Consider the following 6,000-nt stretch of genomic DNA (forward strand, 5'->3'; position numbering starts at 1 on the left):
ACAGAAGCAGATGGGCTACAGATTTAATATTTAGAAGACCAATTTTTAATTGAAAGCAAATACATTCTTGGATAGATTTTCCTACTTTTGTTTTCAGTAAATATACTTTGAGGGAGTCCCCTGAATATACTCCTTTAACAACTGAACATGTTTTATTTCAGAAAATATAATTAAGTCTGAAGAGAGTTTGCTTCTACCTCCATTTATCTGGTGACACAAATCACTTTACATCAGCCTTATTCACTTCTATGGAAATGTACATATTTAAAATAAATAAGCTATTGGCAGTAATTTCCTCATTCTATCATTTTATTAAAATAAATAATTCTCTTTGATAGTTCAGAGCATTTTTTAGTTCAGAGCATGAAGCTGTCAGCAAAATATATCCAAGCCATCCATCTGGCAGCATTTGTTAAGATCAACATAGCTGCATATTTATAATCTTATTATCTCCTTATGTGAGAAGAAAGGATCTGATCAACATTACTCAAACTTTATAATACTTGATACATGGATAAGCACATCTTCATGCAAAAAGTTCTTAAAACAATTCCCTTTAGAAAGCAAAGTTCTGGGACTTCCCTGGTGGTCCAGAGGTTAAGATTCTGGGTTTCTACTGCAGAGGGCACGGGTTCAATCCCTGGTCTGGGAAGTTCCACATGATGCACAGTGCAGCCAAAAAAATAAAGCAAAGAGTTCTGTAACTAAAATAAAATTTGGAAACAAAGGTCAACCAAGCTCTTGGCTTTCAGGATCAAGGAATACCTTGTAGAATTGTCTCAATTTAAGAGTAGCTCTGGTAGATAGTCATGCTGTGTGCTGATATTATAATTTACTTGGAAATGTACTGAAAATAAAGCAGATTGATGAACTGAAAGAGACGGACAGACAGAAATGGCACGTGATAAAGCAAATACAGTAAAATAATGGCAGAAAGTAGGTGGTAAATATAGACGTGTACACTGAAATTCTTCAAACTCTGTTATATGTGTGAAAAATTTCATAACAAAATGTTAGGGAAAAATAACCATAGCAACTAAAATGTCTTCTCATGGTTAAATGTATAAATTATATTTTTTGCAACAGCATAAATAAAACCTGGTCAAAACCAAGCATTTAAGGAGAAGCCCATGCAGAAAATTACACCAGAAGCATTTTAACTACAAAGGTCTCTGTCACAAGAAGTTAATCTGAAACAATCTGTTATAGATCTAATGTGAAACAAAAGTATGCTATAAAATTCTCTAAACTTTTTTTTAGGTGAATCTGCACCAGTACAACTTAACAACAGTAGCTTGTGAACTTCTGATTGAAAAAATAATTGTACACAATTCAATGAACACACATATATAACACATATACATATATAAGTGAAACAAAAGTTCTCTAAATAATTTTGGAGGCCCCCAAATTTATTCTGAGAGAAATAAAGCAACTCCAAAAGCTCTCATTTGAGGGAGAGAAATTAATATTTCCCCAAATAGAGCAATTTTTTGTTACTAAGTAGGACATCAAATATGATCCAGTTTGGAGATTCATAAACTAGGCTTCTAGTACTGATATATGACATCCTACAGAAAGATACCTTTTTCATGAAAGTTGCATCTTTCTGCTGGTGAATTTCACTCTTTCTCACTCCATCCAGTCAAAGCACATCAGAGAAAATTGCCCCACAAGCTGAGACCCACTCTATGCCTCCACCCATCGTCAAGTCTTATTGGGGAGAAACTCTGGATAAAGCAGCATGCTATAGCCCATGTTTAATAATTATATCCAGAATGTTAATGGCTTAGACTTCAGAATCAGAGTGGGGCGGGGGTGAGTTCCATGAGTCATGCTCATTTCTAAACTTCAGATAATCTGTATATAAATAGGCTTTCTGGCCGAATCTTAAAAGCGAGCACTTTAGTCTGAACAAACAGTAACAATTCCAAATATTGAAAAGTTTTACTTAAGGCCTACTGGGAAGCACTATGCATTTTTTTAAAATAAGCTATATTTTGTGTCCTTTCTTAAGATATCAAAATGGTTGGGCTTCCCCCCCTCCATAATTTTAAGAGGCAGACATATTCCTGCTCATCTCCCAGGCTGTAGTAACTAACAAGTAAATTAACTGATTAAGCTCAAAAGTAAATTTGAACAATTGAAATAATGATGTGACAGGTCTACAAGTTGAAAACTGTTCATAACCAGAAATTTCAAAAGTAACAGTAACAAACACAATATTCCTGTCAACCTCCATTCTAAGAGAGATCTCTTTTTAGATGAGAAAGAAAAACATGAATATTCATGCTGTGAATTCATTCTTATTTACAAAATTGGTTTGTAAATACAGCAGATTGTGGGGAGTGGCCATCTTTAAAAAATAATTCACAACAATTTTGAAATAAAATATCCTTTGCTTAATTCTTAACCTAAGGTGATAGCAGTATATTTACACAACTACTGTAAAGAAACTTTGGAGATTTCATAATGAATTATTAACTGTACTTTAACTGTGACACAAAGCTTTTCTCCATTAAAAGTGGTTTAACAGGTAGGCCTCCACCAAAACAAGATTAGGGATATCTGTATTCCTGATTGCTTTTCAATTACAGTCATTAATAGCTCAAGAACTGTTGCCACTGTACACAAAGAAGCAGGGCAGCACTTTGGATACGTCTTTGAGAGTGGTTAATTTTTCTTTTCCCCCCTGATATACAGTAATCATGTATAAACAGAGATAAGAACCCCAACAAACAAAATGAGAACTATGATTCCACTAAAGGTAAACCTTGTGACAGATTAAGAGTCCGGGGCAATCTGGTAAAATTGTATGATATTTGGGGTTTATTTCAAAATAGCCCAGTTTGGGGGAGGGGGTACTACATGAAACAAGACTGACCTTGGCTATGAGTTAATAATTATCAAATGTGAATGATCAATTCAGGGGGTTCTCTATACTATTCAACTTTTGTATGTTTTCCATAATAAAATTTTTCTTTAAATTAGATTATCAACTGCAGGGTTAAAAAGTCATTTCCCTAGCACTACAATTTTGAATATGGCAGAAGACATGGTTTGTATTGCGTGTATAGCTGTTTTTAGAGAGTCATCCAAACAAAGACTTCAAACTATCTCTTGGGTGTAAGACTGTGTCAGAAAATTCTAGGAAAACGTCAAAATCTGGGAGGCCACTTGGCAGCCGGTGTGTTACTGAGAGATGGGTGTAAATCAAAAGAGTTTGAGTTCAGAAGGAAATGTACTACCTAGAACAATCCTATGAAATAGGAGGCTCAGTCAGCAGAGCAAACACACCTTCCTCAGCCTTCCGTGAGTTAAGAACCCCCATAAACTAAGTTTCGTTAATGAAAGGACAGGGGACAGAGGACAACTGTACAACTGAAAACAGAATCAAAAGCAACTCAGTATCTTCAAATCAAGCTGCTGCTTTAAAAACCCCACTTGCGGGAAGGGAGGCTAAGGAGGGAAGGGATATATGCATACATACAGCTGATTCCCAAGGTTGGACAGCAGAAACTAACACAACCGTTGGAAGCAATAATGCTCCAACTGAATCACCACCACCACCAAAAGAAATAAAAACTAAAAACTAAAAATCCCACCCGTGACCAGGATGACTGAAGCTCCCTCCACCATCCCATTGTATTTTTAGTTTTGACTTCAACAAGCTGCAGTGCAATCTACCTTTGGTAAGCACACTGATTCCTGGAAAGTCCAAAATCAACCAAAAATCTGGTCTCTTTCCAGCACCCTCTAAACGATGAAAGCGACAAGCAGAAGGGCAAGAGTGACCTTAAAAACGTCCCCAGAGCCAGAGAACACAGGCAGAACAGACCGAAGCACACATCTTCGCCCGAACAGAAGAAACCTTCCACATACGCAACTCTGCAACACTGAGGTGGGGCAACGGCTTAAAAGCAAAGCCGGCCCGCGGGGACAGAGGGGACTTAAAAGCAAAGCTGCGGTGAGGAAAAAAAAAAAAAGTCAGAAGTTAAGAGATGCAGCGGCGAGAAAAGACAAGACATTTTTCCAGCTCCGGATACGGACACCCTCCCTCCAGAGCCTGACAAACACAGCAAGTGCTCCAGAATGGTTTGCTAAACTCAAGGAAACTTTCCCAGAAATGGAATGACAAGAAGAAGCCGGATGATGGGTAGGGGAAAAGGAAAGAAAAAAAACAAAACAAGCACAGGTTGCTCATAGACTTGAGGGAACTGGTGAAAATCCTGCAGTTGACTCAGCGGAGGAGATGGAAATAACACTTATCTTTCAAAGACTGCCGGCTTACAGTGTCCCCATGAAACGGACGCCCCTTTTAGATGCAGACCACCCCAAAACAATACCCCGGGGCTGGCGGTGGGCACGAAGCTGAAACGTTTCCGCCTCTAAGGAAACCCAAAACGGGTAGGTAGGTCAACTCTGGTCCGATCTCTCTACCCATTAAGTTAGACCCTAATATCACGCTAATAAACTATGCAGGCGGTGTATTGGGACACGCTGTGGGTCTGGCACCCTGATAAGCGCTTCCCACGCCCCGTTTCACTGAACTCTACCAGCCTTCGGAGACACGGACGGCATTCACCCCCTTTTTTTACTAACCAAAACACAAAAGACTTCCAGCGACTTGCCGAAGGGAGGGGGACAGGGCTCGGATCTGCCCCCCAACCCCCGCGTCGGACACCTGGGCCACGCTCGTATCACGCTCCACACCCGGTTGAGGTGATCTGGGTGCCCCGGATCCCCCAGGGACTGGAAGCGGGGGGACCCGCCTCACCCTTCCCGCCCCGGCCCCGGGAATAACTTCGGCAACGCCGCGCGAGGAAAAGGAATGAGACAAGGCGGCGTGGCACCTGTTTTCTGGGCCCCCCAGCGCGGGACGGAGGGGCTGGGGGCGTCCCGGGGTTCAGGCCGCGCTGGGCGCCCCGGGGCTGGGGGGCGCGGAAGAGCCCGCCTCCTCCGGGAAGGCCCAGCGGGCGGGAGAGAGGCCCGGGCGGGGGGTGGCGGGGAGCAAGGCCGAGCGCGCGCGGGCCCGCCGCGGCCTAAGCCCCAGGCGCGCGGCCCACCGGCCCCCGCGGCCCCGTCAGGCCCGGCCGTCTCACCTGGCTGCTGCCCCGGGCTCGTCCCCCGGCCGGCGGTCCTGGGAGGCGGCGAAGAGGGAAAGGAGGAAGGAGGAAGGGGCAGAAGGAAGGGACGGCGGGTGGGGAGAGGCGGAGTGGCAGCGAAGGAGGCGGGCGCCGCCGGGCCGGGGGGTCTGAAGGAGGCGGGGAGCCTAGCCAGACGCGGCCGCCGCCGGCGCAAACGCTGAAGAGCCGCCCCGGCGCCCGCAGCCCCGCAGGAAGTGACGGGGGAGGGGCCTGCGCCAGCCCTCCCGGCCCCCGCCCGTCTCCGTGGCCAGCCCCACCCCCACCCGCGGCCCAGACTACAGGTCCCGGCGGGCGCTACGGCGGCCGCCGTCACGTGAGGCACGACGGGAGCCGGGCTGGCTGGAGCCGGGCCGACCCCGCCTGGGCCTCCTCGGCCGGCCCTAGGCGCCCGAGGCCTGCTGGGAGTTGTAGTCCTCTGGGGGGCGGGGGGAGGTGTGGGTTGCCCGCTGGAGCGGAGCGGAGGCTGGGCCTTCCTTCTTTCCTCCTTCCGCTTCGTTCTTCCCTTTTCCCGTTTCCGTCTTCGTCTCCTCCGACGTGCGTTACTCCCTTCTCGCCTGTCAATTCCTCTTTTCGTAAATGTTTATGAAACGCCGACTACATGCAGAGCACTGCTCCGAGGGCTGAAAATATAGTGGTGATCAGACAAAAACCCCTCCACTCATGGAACTCACGTTCTAGGGAGGGTAAAACACAATAAAAGCACCAACTTCTATAGTGAGTTAAAAGGCAAAAAATAAATAAATAAAAGGCAAGAAGGGCCGGGTTTTTAGTTCTTTCGCCGAGTTCTAGATGAACTAAGTAGTGTTTTGCAGCCCTCGTATAAGAGATTGAGATTTGAATAAATAAATAAATA

The 6,000-nt window shown here is 45.0% G+C and overlaps 1 protein-coding gene across 9 annotated transcripts in view; it reads right to left on the minus strand.

The window, feature by feature from the left end:
- STAU1 (staufen double-stranded RNA binding protein 1) overlaps positions 1–5,404 on the minus strand; it is a 54,742-nt gene extending 49,338 nt beyond the window's left edge. For 2 of the 9 annotated variants that reach the window (XM_043480679.1, XM_043480676.1), the window contains exon 1: positions 5,103–5,400. The gene's annotated coding sequence lies outside the window, so the exon portion shown is untranslated. Of the gene's footprint in view, positions 1–5,102 lie in introns of all 9 variants that reach the window. The other 7 variants (XM_043480680.1, XM_043480677.1, XM_043480682.1 and 4 more) reach the window with 5 other exon arrangements.
- Positions 5,405–6,000: the final 596 nt, after the last annotated feature.

Source organism: Cervus canadensis, chromosome 10, assembly GCF_019320065.1.
Source record: "Cervus canadensis isolate Bull #8, Minnesota chromosome 10, ASM1932006v1, whole genome shotgun sequence".
Classification (NCBI taxonomy): domain Eukaryota; kingdom Metazoa; phylum Chordata; class Mammalia; order Artiodactyla; family Cervidae; genus Cervus; species Cervus canadensis.